The following is a 25633-nucleotide window of genomic DNA, read 5'->3' as shown; positions in this document are numbered from 1 at the left end:
TACGACCCTATATAAGCACTAAACTAAAAGTGACGAGCTAAGCATGTTAGAACATGCTTAACTAAGTTTGAAAACAGGTTTGACATCAAAACAAACGGCTTTGATGCCCACGAGTAGTTTGGTTACAAAACATGCAAGAATGCACATTTTGGCCGAAACTACGACTCGTCACTGAGCCTAGATAACGTGGTGATCAGTAGGGATGGTCACTATGGACCATAACCATCGTGATCACGCTCACGTTATGAAGTTCCATGAACTTCGCATCGACCATAGGCTGGTCAATGCAGAAAGTCAACAAAACGTTGACTTTCGGACTCGAAAAGCGAATAAAAGAGCGAAAGAAGACTTACGGAGGGTCCCCGAGTGCTAATCAAGATCCAATAGCTCAGGTATGAAGCAAAAGCATCAACTTAGAGCATTTAGATCTGATTTGTGGGTTTTTACACAAAAAGGGGGGGGTATTTATAGGAAAAGTGGAACCGTTAGGATCGTTTTATCGAATAACGTGCTTTGATCTCGTGCGTACATGTGTCCAGGGGTTAGATTCAGTGCACTTGACCCTTGGCCCTTCATTTGGGTGAAAAGGCATCGCCCTTTGATCGAACGAAAGGCCAGATTCTGCATTAAATGCAGAATCTGCTGTCAGACATGTTCACGCGGCCCGCGTGAAAGTGGGTGCAGGTCTTACGCGGGTCGCCTAGCCCCGTCTGATCTGCACCACTTGCAGAATTTACGTATTTGGTCCCTGTTGCGTGTTTAAGCTATTTCCAGCCCCTTTAAGACCTGTAAAGTTATCTTTAAGGCCCTAAAATGATGCCTAAACATTGTGGACATGAAACATGCCCAAAAATAGGTCGGATGTCGGTTCGTTTGGCCGTACGATCGCGATGTTCGCTTAATTACGACGGAATGCGCATAAGCACAAAAGACGATCCAAATGACGCGACGAATGGATTTTTCTCATGCCAAACACTAAGGCATAATATAAGGATGCTTACATAAATTTTTGGATGTCCGGATGTATTCAGAACGTAAGTTATGCGCAAAAGTGCAAACTTGTGCACTTTTTGACACTTTTAGTCCCTGAATGACCCAAAAGTTTATTTTAGCATACCAAACCCCTCAAAGCCTATTTCTAAGCTATGCAAAGGATATTTATGGTATGTTTAACTTATGGACATGTTCCGGAATGTTCGTTACAGTTCAAATTGGCATACTTTCGCAGTTTGTCAAGTTTAGTCCCTGTAAGCGAATTAACTTGTTTTTGCTATACCAAAGCCTTCAAAACTTATTTCTAAGTTATGTAAAGGTTATTTAAGGTACGTTGAGTATATGTTGATGTTCCGGAGTATTTGTCGCGTTAAACTGAGTACGTTTACGCACTAGTTAGCGTATAACTCTCCAGAAAGCGATGTAGAGTTTGGAATTGAATAAAAGTCAAAACACGAAAGATGTAAAACACAATGAAACAAACATTGGGATCAAATAACATTATTTTATTGATAACTGAACTGTTCACAATGATTACAAGCACAAATGTTACAATTGCCCTCTAGATTAGTAACATTCTGATCTGCATCTTGTTCACCAATTTGGTTTGTTTGTCTTGAAATCTGAATCTGCTCCCCCTCAGAATCTGAATCTCCATGATCAAAGATCGGCATGTTTTCAGCTTCTTGATTATCATTCTCAACCGACTGATTATCTTTAGCAACTTCATTCTTTTGGATATCATCGTTTTCACCAGCATTACTCGGACCTGCTTCATCATCATTTGAAGTTTCCCGTGGTCGCCTCGAATATTCATCTGGGAACCTTTGCTGTGACTCGTACTGACGCAAAATATCCAATTCATCAAAGAAATCTTCTTCTTCTTCTTCTTCTTCTTCTTCTTCTTCTTCTTCTTCTCTCATATCAAACGAATCCCACAACTTGTCATAATGATAACGCCATGAATCTCCTAGATTTTATGGCGGCATAGTATAACCTTGACATTCAACATTTGCAGCTTCAATAATCCGCTTCTCACTTGGAACGAAGGCACGTCGCGAAGGACTTGAATAACCAACAAATATACCCTCAATGCACTTCGGACCAAACTTTCCATGAGGCTCTATAACAGTACAGGGTGACCCGAACGGTTCTAGATACTTCAAATTCGGTTTGCGGTTATTGATTAGATCAAAGCATGTTTTGTTGAATTTCTTGACAGTGAGAACCCTGTTAAGCGTATAGCATGCAGTGGAAACAGCTTCAGCCCAAAAATTTATCGGTAACTTTGAATCTGCGAGCATTGTTCTACTCGTCTCGATTAGTGTCCGGTTTTTGCGTTCTGCCACTCCATTCTGCTGCGGAGTGTACGGAGCACTAAACTCATGCAAAATACCTCTTTCATCACAAAATTCTTCCATCTTGCTCTTTTTGAATTCAGTACCATTATCACTTCGAATTCTTTTGATATGCCTTTGGTACAGATTCTCAATCCTTTTGAACAACGCCATCAAACTGTCAAATGTTTCGTCTTTCGTCTTCAAGAAAGAAACCCACGAAAATCTGGAATAATCATCAGTTACGACCAAACACTAATAACCTCTTGTAATACTTTTGACACTCACAGGACCAAATAAATCCATGTGAAGTCTTTCCTGAGGTCTTGAAACTGAATTGACTTGCTTTGTAGGGTGTGACTTTTTCTTCTGCTTGCCTTTAACACAGCTAATGCACTCCCCTTCTAGATGAAATCCTTTGACATGAACTCCTGTAACCAAATCGTTGTGCACCAAGTGATTCATCTTCCTTAGGTGAATATGCCCCATCTTGCGGTGCCACAATCTCGATTCTTTCTCAGTTGCTCTGGACACAAAACAATGAGCCTGACCCGTGGTTGTAGTAGCTATGCTCATATCCAACACGTACATATCATTAAATCTTGGTGCCCTCATGATAATCCATTCCTCAGGGATTACAAATCATGGCTTCAAGATCAAACATTCTTTATCAGTGAAGTGAGTAGTATACATCCTGTCACAGATCTGGGAGATACTCAGCAGATTATTCTCCAGCTCAGCAATGCAGTTAACTCTCTCAAATGTCACAATCCCGTTGGATAACGTTCCTTCACCAATAATCCTTCCTCCTTGATTACCTGCAAAACCAACATAGCCTCCATTGATATTCTTCACATCATACAACAATGCAATCTTTCCTGTCATATGTCGAGATGCTCCACTGTCCATAATCCAGCGTGAGACTAATCTCGGAAGATCCTGCACATATAACAACATGATTCAAACACTTCAATAAAGATGCCGATTCATGCTTGGCGATCAAGGAAGCTCCGGCAATTCAAACTGTTTAGTCAAACATTGTGTCTACCCAAGCCTCATCAGCCTTGGGTGTAACTTTGACACTTTTAACTCTCGCAATTTGAATTTTAAAGTTTTTAGCCTTCAAAGGTGGAAAATTCGCATCATATTCAATCTGAATTGAATCCTCAGAAGGTGAAATATTTTTCTCAGTTTTTGGATTCCAAACTTGTTGAGATAATGCCACCCGTTTGTAAAATTTGTCATTTTTAGTTACCACTTTCTTTACAGGTTCATTTTTCACTTTGATATTGTCATTTTTCACACTCTTTTTCTCAACCATCAATGGTGCTTTACCCTTCACCTCAACTTTCTTCTGTTGAATCTTCACAGTTTCAGTCTTAGGCTTCACGTTGGTACACTTTCGTGCAATGTGACCAACTTGATTACATCTGAAGCATGTTCGAGTATCAACCACTCGACTTGTGCCTTCAGACTGAGCCTGTGAAGATCTCTTCTCAAAAAACTCTTCATTCGATTTTGAAAAAATCTGTTTCTCCTCATCAGCAAGTGAACTCGAACTGCTCACAAACTTTTTCTTCTCAACAAACCTCTTGTTTTGAACATTTCGTCTTTGATAATTCTTCCCACCCTGATAACCACCCGACCAATTGTTTCGGTTGTTGTTATAAAAACACGGTGGAACAACAGATTTCTTGTAGTATGATTTATCTTTTTCAAAATTTAGTTGTCTTTTAGTTTGACTCAAACTGTTCACATCTGACAATTCAACTTCGACCAACTTGAAAACATTTGTTAATTTTTTCACATTCACATTCTCAATTGGAAACTCTGAATCCGAAAACAACTTTTCAGAACCCGACATCTTGTACATGACAAGAGTAGGTCCATCATTTAACTTGTTTTTGGACTTTTGTTTCGGAATGTAATTTGTGACAACCCTCACTAAACCAGGTATCCGTACGATTTAATTAATAAATAATTGCTACTTAATTACTGTGCTTAACTGAAAATTGCTGACGAACTGCTACTTGATTTCTAGTACTTGTATATTCCTGCATCATACTTTGATTGCCGTCACTACATTATTTACAAGTTGAACCTTAGTGACAAACATGATGCACTAAAGCACAGTAGCATTAGAACGGATAACCTATTGAACATGCTGATAAAGCCAGCATCAGGCAGACACTGCCTCTAAGGGCCTGTATGAGCCAGAAATATTTTACTACACCCATAGTGAGTGTAGGGATACAAGGGTTGTAGAACTGCGTCTCTAGGAATAAGATATAATGACTGGATGTGCCTAAAACGCACTCTAAGCACGAAACACAGCACTTTTATTTACATACTAGCTTCTGGCTAACTAATAAAGTGCCAAAACATGAGGAAAATATTCCTGACACTTTATAGCATAAGTGGTGTCACTAAAAATATTATTAACGACGCTTAAAAGCTTACTTAAGCTCTTTAACGGATTTCTATCCAAACGAACAACCGGACTATACCCGGAACATGAAAATATTGACAATAATATTATTGGTCTTTTTCTGAGCCAGTTAGGGTCCCTGAATACCCTAACACCCGCGTTAAAGCACAACATGTGACTAACCGAGTTAACCCTAAAACTAACTTGGTTTAAAGTAACTAAGCACTAACCATTTGATTGGAATTGAACTAGGGACCCCCCCTTGGGCCGATCGGTCACATTGTGACCAAGCCATGTACCATTTCTTGATTATAATAATGCATGTTGTCTCAAATCTAGATGACACATGAACCATGGGATAATCACTTTCATGTTTGCCTATAAGTATGGACTTAAACACAAGAGATTTTCACACTTCACAACTCAACACACACACACACTCTCTTGCCCTCCCTTGGCTCTCGGCCGAACCCACATCCACACATCCACCCATTTTCGGCTTTTGATCCATCCATTCCAAGCATACACAAGCCTTTCGGGTCACGCATAAGGAGTCTTGGAGCTAACGGAAGTGGAAGGACCTCGTTATCTTGCTTTTATCCACCACATTTTCGCCTAGATTCTTCCCTAGCCTCGAGCTAGAGGTATAACACTTAAAACTCATACTCGGATCATTCTAAAGTGGTTAATAAGATTTGTAACGGTTAAAACTCGGAAACTTGCATTTTGAATCTTTAAAGTCTACTAAAACATGAAGATTGATGGTTAAAAGCTTAATACTTGTGTAAAAGTTGTAGTATTTGAGAGTGGTGATTATTTAGGCCCGATCTACGTTGTGGTAGCTCGGATCATCGTTTAACCCAACTTTGTTAAGATCATAGATCTTGACATAAGCTTGTTTCTATCGGTACAAGGGTTAAAAGGTGAAACTCTACCACACGAGAAACATGAACTTGTGTAAAAGTATTTTTACTTGTAAAATAGTATTTAAAACTAGCGGATCTACGTATGTACAAGTGGTACTTTCGTAGAACCAAGTGTCGAGAAAATCATGTTTTATAAAAGTCGGATGACACACTAACAAATATGATTTTTACAAACCACAAGTGTATAAACACTTGTGAAATAAAAGATCCGGCAAAATAACAATTTTTGTAAAAGATGACGGGAAGATGTAAAGATAGATTTATTCTAAAAACGAGGTTTTTACAAGATTTAGTTATTTTACACACAGATCCACAAAAAATAACGGGATCTACACTATAGTTTTCGGAAAAACCGCAAGTTCATGTGATTATGCGATTTACATACTTGTCGACTAGTTTGATGTGTCGGAAATTGTTTGATTGAATCAAGAAGTTGTTGAAATGATTTGTAAAAGAAAATGATACGCTTGAAAGCGTGGCCACTTCCAGTTACAGGGGAAACTCTGGCGAAATTTTTCTAAAACCTAACACTTAGAAGTATTTACAAGTGTTAGAACTATTTTGATATGTTTTCAAAATATATTTCGCCACGACTTTATTTACAAATATTCGGAGGTGGGATTTTCACAAAACTAAACGTGATAAATATATATTTGGTAAATATAATTTTTCACAACACTGTTTATGATTATTTTGTGAAAATACACAAATGTTATTTTTAGAGTAAAAATAATATTTGCAAACGTTGACGAATCCAAAATAATACAAACGCTTACACGACAAACATATAAGTTACACCGGTAATTATTATTACCACTTAATCGTTAAAACGTAACTTACGCATTATACGGAAATATTCATGAACGCGAATTTTGTCAACGCATTATTTTGGAAGTAATAGGTGAAGTGAAAATATAATATTTTTGAGAAAAATATTTATATTTTGGAAGTAGAAGTAAAAATATATTAAGTGGGACTTAATGATATAATACAGATACACATGTATTAAATCCCCCATCCTTGGAAAGGAGATTAATTACCAAAGTACATGCAAAATATAAACACGAAATAGTTGTCTAACTATTTCCCAAAAACTTAAACTATAAAGCTAAGGCACGGCCATCCGTCTAATAGAATTAGCACATGTAGGTCGTTGCACAGCTGCCTGACATTCGGAGTACTTGGTATAGCGACGCACTGACTGTGAGTTCATGTCCCCCTTTTCTCTTAACTGTTTTCAGTTTTCTAAACTGCGGGGGTGAAATACATGTTACTATGATTATGAGTACTTTTTACATGGTATGGTTAGCGTAAGGAGGTTTACTACTTAGATCATGTGAGTGGGTAGGCGGAAACTTGAGGCCATTAATCCTCATTGTAGGACCGAGGGACAGGAGCGGTAGATCTATCTGGGTGTAGCGAGCCCAGCCCCAGGTCCAGCATAACGGACCTCGGGGTGACTTAGTGCCCGACGCATAAATCCGCTAGGTTTGAGTCTTCCTACTTGCACTTCACACATATCAATGGCCTTGCAAACCATTGGTGATCTCTTTTTCCTTATTTGCTACATACCAGGATTTTTGATAAAGACAAAGGTTTATTTACTCACTTACACATGAACTCGCTCAACATTATTGTTGATTTTTCAACTTACATGTATTTCAGGGAATTAAAGATCTGGCACGGTATGGCATGTTTTTCCCGCTGCATTAGTCACCAAGGTCATCCAGGGTTCGGGGAATGTGACTCTTTCCTGGACAAGTCACAGTCCTGGAATCATGTTTATGTTAAGATTTAATTTGTTATGTTTGGTGTTTGTAATGTTTGGACAAGTTTATGGTTGATAGGGTGTTAACCCGTTAAGACAATGTTATGGTATTTTTATTTTAATGGATGATCTTGCATATTTTTAATTCATATAGCATGGTTATGATTAAGCTATGGTATTAAGAAGTCACACCAAATTAACCACGCTTCCGCAAAGCCAGGGTGTGACATAATTGTCCAAGAAACATCCATCATCTTCAGCTGAATCAGACAACACACTTTCAACTGTGCTTTTGACAATTTCTGTCTGAACACTATCATCAGATGATGTAAAAGTAACATCAATGTTCTCCGGAAGTTTAACTTCATTCTCTTCCTCAATTTCAACCAACCTAGATTGCTTTTTCGTATAATTTTCCAGAATCGGCGGTGGAACTCTATGAAAACCCACCCCAGTTCCATCAGAATAAACATCTTCGCCAGCTTTGTTTTTCCCGATGGGTTTGGGAACAATGTGTTGCAAAACAAAGCTTGCGGAGTTGTAACTATTAAGCTTCAACTGGATTCGCTCGTTTTCGATTTCAGCCTCTTGAACTTTAAGTTTCAGTTTAGCGATTTCATCCAGTTGCTGGTTGATTGATTCTTCTTTTAATCTAAGCACAGTTTTTAATTGAACATTTTCTTTATAAGTTTTACCATTTCGATCATCATTATCTTTCATTGTGGTTTTAAGCTTCTCAAAATTTTCAGTGATTTGACGTTTTTCAAGAACTAACTTTTCATTTTCTTGTCTAATCCTTTCATGATCAGTTTTATCATTTTCAATCTTGTTAGTTAACTCTTTTATCCGTTCAGCTGAAGCTTTAACCATCTTGTCACGATCAAGAATTTGATTCTCAATGTTTCTGACTTTTGCTGTCAGATCTTCAACCTTCTTTCCGTTGAGATACGTGACAGTATTACAAAATTTGCATTCTTTGATGCAATTTTTGCAATCAACATCCCCATTGACTATCTTACCTGATTCAGTCGTTGACGTGTTTGAACTGACCTGGCTTTTAGACTCAGAGACGGATTTAGAATCTACCTCAATCGCCTTAGCTGCCAGCACCTTGTCAGCCATTTTTCCAAGATTTTCAGCAGTCAACTCCTGAGTAGTGTCAATGATTCCAGTATCAACTTTCTTTGACTTCTCTTTCTCTTCTTTCTCCTTTTTCTCTTTCTCTTCTTTCTCTTTCTCTTCTTTCTCTTTCTCTTCTTTCTCTTTCTCGTCTCCAGTTCCCCACCATTTATTCTGCCAGTAATCATCATCATCTTTTAGCTCTTTGATTATGGCCTCTAAATCAAGAGTGTTGTGATCAATAGCAATGTTTCCTCATGGGTCAAGATAACACTCCCTATCTGGATCCCATCTATTTGCTCTTTTTGCCTCCGAAAAGATACCAGATATCTGATCATTCTGTTTGTGGCCAACAACCTTCTGTAATTATATTTCTGTTCTTCAGTTCTGTTGTCTTTCCACGGAACAGGTTCATTCTTTGCCATGAAAGCGTAACCAGCCGCATCTTCCTCCGGTAACAACTCACTCCAGTCGTAACCCTCATCATCATAGATTACCGCAAGAGCTCTAGATTTTTCTCTGTTTTCTTCAATCTGCTTCATTCTTGGCGGCTCCGATTTGTTTTGATGATATATCGCCTTCTTGTAATAGTCTTCTCTGAACGGGTTCTCTGACTCATCAGAATACGCGTTTCTGCATTCACATTTGAAGTGACCTTTCTGCTTACACTTGAAGCATGCCACTTTGGACTTATCAAAACCCAATTTGGTTGATGGTCCACCAATTGTCTTCCTGCCGGTTATTTCCATGAAACGTTGTGCTCGACGAACAGCACTGGCCATGCACCACCTTATGTCAATTAGTTCCATTTCTTCAGGATCTATTTGATTATAGTCCTCTTTCATTAGGTTGGTGTTGCCTATTTTCCCAGCTACAAGGCTTTCATAAGACTCTAACACCGACGCCATGAAAACCATCTGCTGTTTAGCCAACTCTTCGCTGAAATTCTGAGCATTCTTCATGTCTACAGCGATGTTGCAATGAAACAAATTCTTTGCATCAGACTGATTTGAATTTGATGAAGATCCACTGTGATAACCACTGTGATATTCACTGCTTTGACTTTCTTTGTACGTTTTGGAGACATTCTCAGCAGAAAACGCAGTCTTAGGAGAATTGTTCTTTGGCATCATGCTCTTTGGATAATACAAATCCAAGTTCTGCCGATACAACGAGTGATTGGCTTTGTGTGTCTTCTTCAGCACCAACTCATGACTCTCGAGTTTCTCAATCAGCAAATCTACAGTCAACACTTCTGGCGCTTTGATAGTATTTTTTAGCATCATCGCATAATATTGCCAATCCATCTCGTCTGGCAACGAATCGAACAATTTGTCTACTAGCTCATCTTCAGGATACTTAATTCCATGTCTAGCTAGTTCCAGCTTCAGGTGACCAAACCTCTCGATCATTTTTGAAACCGATTCATTCTTTAAACACCCAAATAGATCAAACTCTTTCCTAAGAAGTTTCTTTTTATTTTTCACAATTTCCGTACTTCCTAAACATTTCTTTTCTAACTTTATCCAGAGATCTTTTGCACTAGAATATTCAATCAGAGAGATTATAACTTCACGAACAGATTGAAACAGCAACACAATACATTTCTGCTCCGCAACAAACGACTCTATCTCCTCAGATGTTGATAAAGTTTCACCCTCTTTGGCTCCATTATCGTATCCATTTTTGAAACTCTTCCAGCTCAGAAACGCAAAAGCCATCAACCAATCTTCGAATTTCTTTGCCCACCGACTATACTCCTCGATAGCCATCAACTTCGGTGGTTTGTTGTAAGTTCCGAAAGCACTTTCAACCTCCAAAGCATCCGATTATTCTTCTTGGCATTTGGCGGATTCTCATTGTTGTTGCTTGAAGATGTATCGTCTCCCGAATTTCCAGCAAATGCGTACATGTAACTAAACGGGTTCAAGAAAATGTCGTCAATCTTGGATGTACCTGAAAGATCAGCAAACACTTAGAAAAATTTTCGAAATTTTGAAAAATGTACTTCGAGCGAAATCAGTATATGACTGATAAGCGAAATCAGCAGTATATGACTGATAAGCGAAATCAGTATATGACTGATAAGTGAAATCAGCAATATGTCCCTATGAGTGGAATTAGGAATCATCTAAGAGCGAAATCAGATGTTTATGTCCTTATGAGCGAAATCAACTGTTTTCAAGCGAAATCCTTCGATGTCCGTAAAAGCGAAATCAAGTTTTTAGCTAATTTTCACCATTTTTAATCCGGATTTTAACCTGATTCTTTCTAGGGTTTGTTATTTCTATGTTTTACACGTTATACTCGAAATTCAGGCCATTTCAACCGTGGGAACCAGTTCAAATCAGAAAAGTATAAGAAGAAGTGAGTAGAAGTAAGAGAATCTGGTAGAATCAAGCTGTAGTAGTATGAACTCCTCGTCCTGAGCTCTGATACCACTTGTTGGACCGTTCTATGACCCGAAAAAGTCAGTTAAGGTAGTTCATCTTCGTGTACAAAGGCGGAATCAGTATATACAAAGTAACAACAACTTTTCCTCTTTAATTCCTTCTCTATTAATGCTTTATGAATGAATTTTGACAGAGTTTGGACACCACAAGCATGACCTGATTTCGCTCCAATGGTTACAAATGAGATTACACATGGGGTATTTATAGATGTGCTCGTATAAGCGAAACCCCCTAGTATCTTGGAGCGAAACCCCTAACTAACCCTAAAAGCGAAATCACCAACTATGTGTACACTGGAGCGAAATACCAAGAACATGATTTCGCTTATAATGACACATATGTCATTATGAGCGAAATTAACATTCTAAAACCCTAGTTTTCTGATTTTCGACTCCGTACAACCTATCTAGACCTAAGACTCAATACAAACGTAGTCAACAGACATTTCATGCACCAACATACTTAGTCTCTGGCCCACACTGGGTCTCAAAACACTATCTGTCTAGGTACTGAACTTTGTCAGCATATTCCTGATTTATCGGATAACTGTGCTAACTGTATTTAATGCATCATTTGGGGCAATATAGCTTTCATGCAATATTGGTATGACATTTAACAATGTATGATGCACATGTTTGTGTATGGCTATAATCAAAATGGTAATTTCAGCACAGTCATTAAGCATTAATCAAGATTAATTAATTGTACAGATACCTGGATTTTTTACAGTTGTCACAAATTTCTTTCATGATTGAGTTGAACTTCCTTATTTGATTCTGACTCCCAGCATGATAAACTAAAGCTTTCAATTTTGAGTTGCGAAACTTATCATAAAATTGTTGATAAAATGCCTTAAGCAATACCTATTGAAAATCAACATGATGAATATTATTGACATGAAAAATAAACGAAAACCATTATGATGAACTTTTAATATACAATACCTATGAAAACCACGTGGCTCTAACTAAGGAGATCCTTGCTCATTAACCGCCTTTAAGATTCCAGCATGACGATCTGATATTAAACATATGCCTTCACTATCTTTCACTACTTGTTTCTTGATATGAGAAAGAAACCAATTCCAACTAGCGTACGATTCATTTTCCACAATTGCAAATGCAAGCAGAAATATTTGTTTATTACCATCAACTCCCATTGCGATCATCATCTTACCTTTATACTTACCATACAAATGTGTGGCATCAATGCGCTAATCACAGGTCGATAATGCTTAAATCCATTGATAGAAGGATCAACTGCCCAAAACACACGTCTGAATTCAAATTGATCTACATTAGCGTTTCTCATAAGCCACCATTCAACGATAGTACCTGGATTGAACTTTTGTAGTGCATGTAGAAATTTTGGTAAAATAGTATAAGATTCTTCCCAATTCCCAAAGACTTGTTCAATTGCCTTCTGTTTTCCTACCCAAACCTTCTTGTGTGAAGGAGTATAGCCTAATTTATCAATTACTTCGGCTCTTAAAGCGGAAATACTAATAGAAGGTTGTTCTTTTATAAGATGTTGGATTTCTTGAGCAATCAAGGTTGCATCTAAATTTGGATAATCTTGAGTAACCTTATTATCCAAACACGTATGTGGACCAACATATTTTGTGATTTCAAAAGATGCACTACGTTTACTTGCATGAAGGTGCCATTTGCATCCTTGTTCATGTAATTTGCATCTTATACACCAAGTGCTTGCTCGTGATTCAACAACCTCAAAATGTTTATGTGACCTGATACTTTACAACTTGACCGCTCTAGTAAATTCTTCCTTGTCATTATAAGAATCTTTCCCCAATTCACTAGTAACATCATTTTTACCCTTAGAATATGTTACTTTCAAATTGTCATCAATCTTCAAATTAGTTTCTTCCAAATTCGTATAACTTGAAGGTACTTGAACTTTACCGTATGCCGTTTCATCTCTAGGTGTTTGAGTTTCATCTTCAACTCCTTCTTCAAACTCGTCATCCATATCGATTTCATCTCCAATTTCGTCTTCTTCTAACGCATTATCCACATCATTGTTGTTCACAGCCGCAAATTGAAACAATGTGTTGAGATCCTCGTTTTGAATCAATTCTGAAACTGTGTTAATATGATGCATTACGAGAATATATTATATTGATGCATTGTGACAATATAATATGTAATATATAATAATCTATCAAGAACATGATGAGAAATTCAAGAATATATAATTATCTGATGCATTGCACCATAAGAATACATAATATTTTATCTATTATGCCAATATAAATTATAAACTATCAAGATTACATGATTAAATACAAAGTAAAATTCAGAACTAAAACTATGAGAATAAGAAGACAACACGTTGACCGACAAAATTATAATCAAACAACAAACAAATCAGTATTGGCAACGAATCAACACCAAATCGGAGAAGGAATCGAGCGAAATTATCGACCCACAAAAAACAAACTCATAATCGAATAGCAAAATCGAACAACAATCGAATGGCAAAATCATGAACGAGAAAATAATAAACGTGCAGATAAACGAACACGAATCAAATATAACCTGATAAGAATTGTTGATTGCGAGAAGAAACTGGAATGGTGATGGTGTAGTCAAAACCCTGGATACTCAGAAGTCGCTAATGAGATTTGTTTTTATTTTTCTTTATAAAATAAATTATTTCTTTATTTTCACCCATTTTGGTAATTATTTTTCAAATCACCCAATTTGGTAAATAATTTTTCCAGCTCCCTCCATTTGGGAAAAAAACTCCAAATCGGAGAGCCCCGTTGCCTCACTCCGGCCTGACTATGTTTTCTTAACTGAGCCCACGCTGGCTTTAGAGTTTGGCTTGAGCGTTCCCCCGAGAAACCATACTGCCAGCTGCCACTTGATAGTCGTTGTGCCACCACAAGAGCAGAACTCTCTGCGTAACACACGGTGGGACGAAAACCCGAGTGAGCTCAGGATAAAGTCTGACACCTGTGCAAGGATGCTAGGCTATATCCTTCATTGCCTAATCCACCAAAGTGACACAAGTGAAGATTGAATTAAGTCTTTATTGGAGAACCTATGACTTTCAACCACTAGATTTTAAAATTAATAAACATTATAAAAAATAACTATCAAAACAATATAAAAGATAAAAGAGATTACAACCCAATTTAATTAAACACAATACATATAAATTTATTTAAAACAAACGGCTAATCGTTACAATGGGCAGTCAAAATTATCCAAGCCGCATGATAACAGAAAGTTATGTTCTTATGTAGTTGGTACTCAGCACAGGCCGTCTCAATCGCTTGATTTTTAATTATGCCCTCTTCATGGTGTATAATATTGATAAAGAGCCTCTCAAAAAGCCCGCAAGTTGCTCGCATCAAAATAAAGCTTCGAGTAAGTAATGTAATTCAAGTAACAATTATTTGCACCCAGTTGTTGTCGAAAGAGTGTCAAAAATCGTGTTCTAATTAGCAGTGTGATCTGGAGGGTGCCCGTGCTCCACAACATGCACCCAATCATAGCAATTTCTTCTTCCTCGGTCTACCGGTTCACCATAAAAATGGTTGAAAATATGATGGAAATTGTAGTGTGAATGGTAGTTAGTTGTGGTAAAAAATGATGATGATTGGGGATTTACATAAGGGATAATGAGGAAAAAATTAGGAAAAAAAATCTTGTTTTACGTTATTACCATTTGTTATCCGTAAAAAAAAAATGTTAAATGCCAAAGCCCATTGGCGCTCGCCAACCAACTCATAAAACAGGGGATAGCCCCTCCCCCTTGTGATGTAGAGGCGGTGTTGAGGATGTCATCATGCCGATGTGACATGGGCAGGGCTGCCCCTGAGAATTCGTGTACCATGTTCGAGCTCGAAAAACCGTGCCCTTAGGTCTTAACGAAATTAGGTATTTGGCTTATTAAAGGTTTAAACATAATGCAAATGGGCTAATAACTAATCTATATCATAGGAATAGTTTTGTAAGTGGGCCTATTTTGGTGTTTGTATGAATATACCCTCTTAATTTTTTTACATATACATATCGGATTTTTTTTTAAAATAATGGGCCTTTGAAATATCGGGTCCTGGTCGGTTGTCCTCCCCGCCTACCCCAGGGTGGCCCATGGACACGGGGCACTACCCCACGCTGTATAGCCTAATGACTTACAATAATTTAAAAAGGGTGTGCATATTCACACACCTGTTTGCCTATTTAACACCCTTCAAGACGCCTCATTTAGGCCTATACGAGGCGTCTAGGGCTACTGTCTCCGGCCAACCATTGAACCTCGTACCACGTCAAATCAGTCACATCAGACGGGGCGTCTAGGCCTGTACAAGGGAGCAATATGAGGGACCAAGCCGCCTCCTCTAGGGCTATACGAGGCGTCTTGAAGACTGATGTGACTATGTGTCTAGCACGCGACATAAAGCAATATGGGGCGTCTAGGGCTATGCGAGGCATCTATGTTTCAAATAAATAGGGACATGGAGAACATCATTCATCCACCCGAGGCATCTTCTGTTTCTTCTATTTCTTCGAAAGAAATTTTCTTCTTTGAATTTGTGTTTTTATCACTTGTGAAGTGCTGAAATGTCATCATACTAGGACGACAACTATGTCTTTGGGTAGTATTCTGGCGACTCATGGGTGCCCGAAAACATTCCGGTAACAGTTATTAGCTTAACTGATTTAATTACTTGTTGCTTTAATTAATTATTTTCTAATGATGATACCGTTTTTTGGAGGAGTCTGGCGTTCCCGATTCTAACGAGCAAGAGGAGGTTGTGTCTAGTGTACAAGGAAAACAAAACAGACCGTTTCTAGATTTGAACACGCATCCCCCTGTTGATGATACATCCCCTGTAGATGACTCATACCATGCTGGTGAACCAAGTTATCCCACGCAACAAGGGTATCCGGATTATGGATACAGGTGTGAATATTCTTACGTGCAACAACATTATCCTGATGGATACGGAGGAGACATTGGTCATTAACAATTCATTTCCCCGAGCGGTCCTTACGTTCAACAAAACTATCCGAAAGTTGGAGGATATGGTGGATATGGTGGTGAGGCACCCCCATCCCGGACAATCCATACTTAAAAAAGCACGTATCAATTTTATTTTGTTACGTTAGATAGATTAATTGTTTTATTATTATTGTTATTATTGTTAAAATTGTTATTATTATTATTCTTATTAACATTGTTATTATTGTTAAAATTATTATTATTATTATTATTATTATTATTATTATTGTTGTTGTTGTTGTTGTTGTTGTTGTTGTTGTTGTTGTTGTTGTTGTTGTTGTTATTTTTGTTTAAATTTTTATTAATATTATTATTGTTAAAACCGTGATTCTTCTTCTTCTTCTTCTTCTTCTTATTATTATTATTATTATTATTATTATTATTATTATTATTATTATTATTATTATTATTATTGAAATTTGTATTATTATTATTACAGGTTTTCAACTCTCTAAATGAACTAAAGAAATGAGCACAAGAAATGGTAAACGTGGATGGTTTCGTTATTGTTACCCGTCCATCAAAGCAAATCGGGAAAGCACCGGGAGGGTATGGCTTAAATGTGACCGTAGTGGTGAGCACCATACTACAACAACAGTTAGAAAAGCCGAAAGCAAAAAAAAACCAGTTGCTCATTTTACCAGCTGGCTGTGTGAGACCATCCGTAGAAACCTGGTAGATAAAAGGGGGAAATATTGAACATAACCATGAACTTTGTGAGGACCTGTCAGCTCATACGTTTGTGTGAAGGTTTACTCCAAGCGAAAAGAAACTGATCGAGCAGCTGACAGGTTTCATGTTCAGAAAGATGTTCAAAACGCTGTACAGAAGATTAGAGCCGAACATAGAGATGGATTGACTCCCATGCAGTCACTAGAAAACATGTTGATAAACAATGAATTTATTTACGAGACATGGGAGGAACCCGGAATAGAGGTCGTAACTGAGATATTCTTTCTTCATCACTACTCGAGTGAAATGTGGCGTGCATTCTCCCACGTCTTGTTGATTGATTCGACGTACAAGACAAACATATACAATATGCCATTTGTCCAGATTGATGGTATGACGCCTACCAACCATTCATTTTGTATGGCGCATGCCGTTATCTGTAAAGAACAGAGTGATAACTTTGTATGGGTGTTTGAGAGGAGCAAGTCAATGTTGGATGAATGTATGGAGCCACATGTGATTGTAACGGATAGAGACCTGGCCCTAATGAGTGCGTGTGCTAAAGTATTTCCAGACGCCTCCGGGCTTCTTTGCAGGTTTCACATACAACAGAATATTATAAAGCACCGAGAGTGCCTTCACAGAAGAAGACTGGCAAAAATTTCTTTCATTCTGGGGGTTATTGTGTGAGTCTCCACCAGTACCCATATACGAGTACCACTTGCGCAGCCTGCAAAAGCGACTTGTGGAGTGCAAACATTCAAGTAAGTTTTTTAATAACATATAACTCACCTATGTACATTTAATAAATTATTTTTACTTTTTAGGGGTCTTCAATTACGTAGTATGATAACTAGCTGAAAGATTATAAGGAAATGTTCGTCTTTGCGTGGATTGATAAGAGGCACAACTTTGGTAATCGTACCATAAACAGAGTTGAGAGCCAACACGCCAACTTAAAGAGATACGTCCTAGATAGGAGCTCGATGGACCGTATAGCTGGTTGTGTCTGGGATATAGTTGAGACACAGTACGGTGAAATAAAGGGGAGTTTTTGAGAAAGCATAAAAAAATAATGAACCACCACAGAAACCCGCTGTTTCAACACCTACTTGGAAAAGTTTCTCATACAGCCCTTGACTTGTTGAGTGGAGAGCTACTTAGAAAGCTAGACGTCTTGCAGCGCTATCATTCATCATGTGGTTGCCATATTTGGTACAGCTGTGGGTTACCGTCTACCTGTAGGCTGGAAAAGTACCTACGTGCAGGTAATAATTGTTAAACGTACAACACTTGTGTGATATATGTCCGTTAATCATGTGACTTAAACAATAATCTTTTTAAACGTGCAGAGCGTCTGATTTAAATCGAAGACATAGACGTCTTCTGGTGGAAGCTTAACTTCCAACATTGTGAATTGATACATGATGACGTTGACGTGGTTGAAGAGCTAAATATTGTTAGACAACAATTAGAGTCGCACCTCCCCAGCTTAGAAAAAAAGCTTGATGTCAAAGATTAAAGCGGTGTTGACTCCAAACAAATCTACCAAGAAACCACCAGTTGTCCAACAAAATACTCGTGGTCGACCAACAACAAAGCAGGTACAACAAAGGTTGGACGAGGCCACTCGTATTGACGAAGAATTGAGGAGAAGCTCCTTCGGTGATGCAAACACATGCTTTGAAGGTTCCCAACAAAGTAAATACGATTACACCCACCACAGCTCATACGTTCCGTCACAGGCCTCTCAACAGTCGGTTATAAGGTCTCAAAAACCCAAAGCGGGCCGAAGCCGTTGATGTGCACAAAATGCAACATATAAATTACATCAATTGTGGCTTAAAACTAACCCTTTTTTAGTACTAATGTTGGAAAAAGTATGCTTTTGTCTTCCTTTTGTATTTTCAGGATTAAATGAGCTCAAAATAACAAAAGAAGCAAAAAGACAGCAAAATCTAACATAAATACAAGAAAAGGAAAAAAAAGTGATATGCCCGATCCCCCGACAGCATCTCCCCAAGCAAAACAAAGAAACCAGAAGACTGAACACGCCCCGTGCCCATGGAGCACGGGGCCGTGCCAAAGAAGCAGTAGAAAAGACAAACCTATAGAAGCTTCTATTGCCCACCACGGGGTCGTGCCCAACGGACACGGGGGCGTGGTAAAGTTGCTGCAGGCGCATTTATTGTAATTGCGAATTACAATTAATGAAGAGAGAGAGTGTCAGACGGACACGGGGCCGTGCCCAGGCTCTTGCAACTCATCCCTTGGCACACCACCTCTCTCACACTTCACCCACCACCATCACAACACCATCATCTACCACCATCATTTCATTGTGCATCATAGAGTGTGTGAGTCGTCTCGGGATCCAAGATTGATCGTAAGAGTTCTTGAGAATCAAAGGCCATCTTTGCCTAAGTCTCTTACATCACTTGGTGAAGACAAGTGTTTAGTGTAATTCTTTTTACTTTTAATCTTTTGGACTTTTTAATTGGTTTTGTATTAATGACTTTAATTACTAGTTTCTTATGTTGAAGGTGATTCTTCCTTATCGTTTGTCCGTGGTGTCTTGGCATTATTTTACTGTCTATATAAAATAAAAGATTTTCACCATTCATATCTCCACGGTCTATATGGAGGTATGTTAGCTACCTGGTCGGGGGTTAAGGGAACGGTTTGGTAAGAGTCTTGCCATTGTTCAGTGTATAGATCCTGCAAAGGACCTGGGTCAAATTTAGTAGGACCTCCTTCAATACCCAAAGGTATTGGATGGCGGGGGTCCAAACTCTTTGATCCCCTCATAAGTTAAACTACTATTAAAACTTTAACCCAGCTACTTAGGACTGTATCCTTGCTGACTCAGACTACTTAGCTGAGGGTAACGTCGCCTTCAAAAGAGGGGCCTACCACATTATGCATTAATAACTTAATTAATTAGCTTTCAATGATCCGACCCTTTAGGATTGTATCCTTGCTGACTCAAACTACTGGGTTGAGGGTAACGTCGCCTTCAAAAGAGGGGCCTACTACAATAACTAAGATAATCTCTTAAACAAGTGCAAAAGTGCGAAAATAATCAAAGGTTACACTTCACACGAGTCGGATCCAAGTGATTTATCTTGTCTATCTGTTTTTATTTTTATTTTATTTTTCAGCATTTTAGTTAATTTTATTTTCTTAGTTTAAAACCTTTTTCTAACATTTTGATTTGAATAGACGTTGAGGATAAACCGGTACTAAAAGCTCTTGTGTCCTTGAACGACCTCGGTATCTTACCAACACTATACTACATCCACGATGGGTGCAGTTGCCCATATGTGTGTTTAGTGTTAGTAAATATCGTGTTTTATAAATTTAAAACTTGGCTAAAAGTGTAAAAAGGACTTAAAATATACACCTAAAATATAACACACTTCACGCACATCAAGTTTTTGGCGCTGTTGCCGGGGACACAAGGATTTTAAGAAAGTTAGGAATCAACGGCCTACTCATTTTTTCTATTTCTTTTTATTTTTTTTTAGATTTTCTTAATTTTTCAGCTTCTGCATAACTCAGCATGGGCCGTGCTTGCTGAACACGCCCCCGTGCCCAATCATTGGAACTGGCAATCTTGTTTTAAGTCAGACAGTAAGCTGAACACGGGGTCGTGCCCACTCAACACGCCCCCATGCCCAAGATTCAGTTATTGAAAACACGACCGTAGGATCCCGACGGTTGGTAATTTCTGACACAAAAATGGGTGATAATGATTTTTTTTACTTTCGGCAATCTTATGGTACGTGGTGTCGATTATGTGCTGGCAAACATAAAGAATTAGAATGTTATTTTCTAAATTATAAGCCCCACTATATAGACCCACCGTCTCCCTATAACCTTAAGAGGGGCGAAAGTAAAAATAATTACTATCTCTCCTTCGAATGAGCCCAACCAGATATTCTAGGAGAAATGCTCCTTGACGAGTTATTTCAATTAGAAAATCTAGTTCTTAATTGGTTAGAAGAGCTTAGGAAGGATTTCATTAATTCATCCCAAGACAATGACCAAGAAGAATTGTTGGGGTCGCATGAAAACAACCTCGTTGTTCCCAATCTTACCTTCAACTCTAGTGAAGACTTGGACGATAGTCGTCCCTGTGCCGATTGTGCCGTGAAGGACTCCCCATCGACTTCGTTCGGTGCATACATAGACCTGAGAAATTCGGCATATACTTTCTTTTACGAGAGCCCGGAAAAGGGTTGGACTTGTCCACCTACATTTAGCATAGGAATCACCCTCACCGACAACCTCTTGCGTTCTCGTCTTAGTCTAGATCAATTGAGGTATCTTAGGCACTTTAGGGTTGTTCCATCCAGTAAGGAACCACCCGATCCGGATTAGTTCCTTGAAAATAGACAAACTTCATAATCAGCCCTTCGACACGGGGCCGTGCCCAGCCAACACGCCCCCGTGTCCACCAAAAGATTCCTTTCTGACCTGACGTCAGAATACGGACAAACTGTGTCAGGATCCTGTCTACACACGGGGCCGTGTCTAGCGGACACGGGGCGGTGTCCAGCATGCTGTCGTTTTCTATAAATGCAGCCAAGAATCCTGCACATTTGGAGCATCCAGGGACAGAGATTTGAACGGATTTTCTCCTACCATCCTAGGTATGTTCTAAAAGAAGGTTCCAACAACCATCTTGTCCTTTCCTCTTTTATCCATTTCCTCTTCTTCATCTTTCTCCAAAAACCTCCATTAAAGTTTGAGATTTCAAGCTTTATGGCAAGAAATATTGAGTTTTGTTCAAGGAATCTTGTTAAAAATAAGTTGTATAACATTGTTTTAAGTTACTATTGTTCAAAAAGGCTTCACAACTTAGAAAAATAACTTAAAACTTCAAGATTCCTTGTTTCAAAATTATGCAGAAAGGTGAACACGGGGCCGTGATCACTGAGCACGGGGCCGTGTCCAAGATACTGTTTCATTAAAATAAGCTGTTTTCGGTTTATTTTCGTAGAATGTCAAGTGAAAACACTGAAACATCGTTAGTGCATTTAAGAAACAGTAGAAGTGGAAGAAGGCCTTCCATTAAAGCTACCCTTGTATACTACGTCATGGCGCTACGGGAAGCTATCGATGAAATGACTTCGGTAGAGGAGGTCCTAATAGACCATATAAATTATCTTACGGTGGGGCTGGAAAATAGTTTTCAAGAAATTAACCTCTTGCACCATAGGTTAAATATTCTTGTAACACCTCCCATGGAACCCATCCTCCCTCAAGAGGATTGGAACCTAGCACTTGGAGTCAACAATCCTACCGGATGGGGTGACATTCCAGTGAAGCCTCCTCTTGAAAATCTGCAAGAAGTCCCGGTGGAAGTCGCACCTCCTCAAACCGATGCCAACGAGCCCTCCTTTCTCCTCCCGAGGGAGATAGAGGAATGGCTCGCCGACATATGAGGAGTCCATAACCGGAGGAAGGAATTCTATGAAGCCGCATTCAACCGAGACTACTATCTTCTTAGAAATTTTGCTAATTAGAATAACTTGTAGGCTAGGACTCCTTGGTTTAAAGCTTCTTGTGCTTACTTATCTAACTTACTAGTATTTTAGGACTATGTAGTTCTCTCTATGATGATTTTAATGAATTGATGGTTTTAAGGTTTGGATGATGTTGTAATAAATAAAACACACTCATGGTGGTCAAAGATAACAAGGGAAACGAGAAACATAGCCCCATGCACGAAAACAGGGCCGCCCGACAAAAATTTCTTCATTACAGCAAGTTCAGCATGGGCCGTGTCCACCCAACACAGCCCCGTGCTGCACACCCTGCAGAAAATTGCCCAGTTCAGGTAACTGGACATAGGCCGTGTTCGCTAAACACGCCCCCGTGTCCAGGCTTCTGTACCCTTTGCTTTAATTTTTGTCGCTGGCACCTGAACACGGGGCCGTGCCCGGTCCCCACGGGGCCGTGTCCAGGATGCCAGTAACCTAAAATTTTGCTTTTAATACCGTTTTACACATTCAATTAGCCTAAAAACTTATTTTTGGGACACATTGAGGACAATGTGTAATTTAAGTGTGGGGGGATGCTAAAACCTTAAATCTTGCAAGTCCTAATAACAAGCCTTACACAAAACCCTATTGGAATCGCTAATCACCCCAATTTTTTTTCAAAAAAAAATTTCATTTTTTTTTACTTGTCTAAGTTTAAGTTGGGGAATTCAAGTTTTAACAAGGTTATATTTTTACAAATTTACAACCGATAGCGTCGTGATAAAAAGAACCAACATAAGAAAGTTACGAAAAGGCATGACAAACTTAGTTAAAATTTGATTATATATACTTATCACATAAAAACCCTTTCCCACAAAAGTGAGTTTTGAGCGTTTAACGAGCATACAAATATATATCTTTACACTAAATACTCATTTTTCGTTTCTTCTGTGAATAGCCGCTTGGTTCGTACGACTCTAGAACTTGCCACAACAATACATTCTCGCTCCCTACCAACTTAAACCCGAGTAAGTAAATGATGGAGGCATTAGGACTAACCCTATTTCTTTCTACACCATTATTTTTCATTTTTTTTACCACCTACCTAAAATCCCCCTAGTTAACCCCTTTGAGCTTAAACCTTTTCATTTCTTAACCCAAAACCATCACCCTTTTTACCCACCTAAACCCTTTTTACTTTTAACCCTTTATTTTAGTAACAACGTTCGGTTTTCTAATGACTCTATTAAAAAAAAAAAAACAAAACAAAAGCTATATATTTTGATGAAACCAAACAAACAAACAAGTTCATCAAAAATAACCTTGTTTGAAACAAGTGGTTCACCAAAATAAAATGAAAATATGCAAAAAAAAAAAACCGACGTTTGTTACGCCTTTCGCCCTTTTTACTAACCACTAACCCAACCACCCACATTTAGCCCAAGCCTAACCCTTCATCCAAAAAGTCCTCTTGATATTTACAAAGGTATATAGTTAAAAAGGAGGAGGATTGATTACTTGGCAAGCTTATGGTAGGAGTAAGTTTCATGCCGCTCTCGAGTGATTCACTAAAAATACACCTTCGGCCAAGTGTTGAGTGATTCCCCCGTGAGGTATGTGAACTTGTATATAAGTGGAATTTTAAAAAAAAGGTATGTTATGCCCTAATAAATAATTTATCTTATGAAATGTTTTTAACAAATCATGACGAACAGGATTGTAAATAAATAAAAATAAAACCTAAATAATCTTGGAATTCCCGACACTCTATGACAAGCCCAAAAACCTTCTCTTCTACCCATTCCATTTGGGAGTGAAAAAAGCCACATTATAAAGACTTTTGCTTGAGGACAAGCAAAGATTCAAGTGTGGGGGTATTTGATGTGCACAAAATGCAACATATAAATTGTATCAATTGTGGCTTAAAACTAACCCTTTTTTAGTACTAATGTTGGAAAAAGTACGTTTTTGTCTTCCTTTTGTATTTTCAGGATTAAATGAGCTCAAAATAACAAAAGAAGCAAAAAGACAGCAAAATCTAACATGAATACAAGAAAAGGAACAAAAGTGATATGCCCGCCCCCCCGACAGCATCTCCCTAAGCAAAACAAAGAAACCAGAAGACTGAACACGCCCCGTGCCCAGCGAGCACGGGGCCGTGCCCAAGAAGCAGCAAAAAAAACAAACTTATAGAAGCTTCTATTGCCCACCACCGGGCCGTGCCCAGCGGACACGGGGGCGTGGTCAAGTTGCTGCAGGCGCATTTATTGTAATTGCGAATTACAATTAATGAAGAGAGAGAGTGTCAGACGGACACGGGGCCGTGCCCAGTGGGCATGGGGCCGTGCCCAGGCTTCTGTTCAACATATAAATAGGAGTGCTTGGAGCTCTTGCAACTCATCCCTTGGCACACCACCACTCTCACACTTTACCCACCACCCACCACCATCACAACACCATCATCCACCACCATCATCCATTGTCCATCATAGAGTGTGTGAGTCGTCTTGGGATCCAAGATTGATCGTAAGAGTTCTTGACAATCAAAGGCCATGTTTGCCTAATTCTCTTACATCACTTGGTGAAGATAAGTGTTTAGTGTAATACTTTTTATTTTTAATCTTTTGCACTTTTTGATTTGTTTTGTATTAATGACTTTAATTACTAGTTTCTTATGTTGAAGGTAATTCTTTCTTATCGTTTGTCCATGGTGTCTTGGCATTATTTTTCTGTCTATATAAAATAAAAGATTTTCACCATTCATATCTCCACGGTCTATATGGAGGTATGTTGGCTACCTGGTCGGGGGTTAAGGGAACGGTTTGGTAAGAGTCTTGCCATTGTTCAGTGTATAGATCCTGCAAAGGACCTGGGTCAAATTTAGTAGGACCTCCTTCAATACCCAAAGGTATTGGATGGCAGGGGTCCAAACTCTTTGATCCCCTCGTAAGTTAAACTACTATTAAAACTTTAACCCATCTACTTAGGACTGTATCCTTGTTGACTCAGACTACTTAGCTGAGGGTAACGTCGCCTTCAAAAGAGGGGCCTACCACATTATGCATTAATAACTTAATTAATTATCTTTCAATAATACAACCCTTTAGGATTGTATCCTTACTGACTCAAACTACTGGGTTGAGGGTAACGTCGCCTTCAAAAGAGGGGCCTACTACAATAACTAAGATAATCTCTTAAACAAATGCAAAAGTGCGAAAATAATCAAAGGTTACACTACACACGAGTCGGATCCAAGTGATTCATCTTGTATATCTGTTTTTATTTTTATTTTATTTTTCAGCATTTTAGTTAATTTTATTTTCTTAGTTTAAAACATTTTTCTAACATTTTGATTTGATTACACGTTGAGGATAAACCGGTACTAAAAGTTCTTGTGTCCTTGGACGACCT

The sequence above is a fragment of the Helianthus annuus genome, chromosome 3, assembly GCF_002127325.2.
Source record: "Helianthus annuus cultivar XRQ/B chromosome 3, HanXRQr2.0-SUNRISE, whole genome shotgun sequence".
Classification (NCBI taxonomy): domain Eukaryota; kingdom Viridiplantae; phylum Streptophyta; class Magnoliopsida; order Asterales; family Asteraceae; genus Helianthus; species Helianthus annuus.
The sequence above is the reverse complement of the archived record's forward strand: the minus strand, read 5'-3'. Positions refer to the sequence as shown.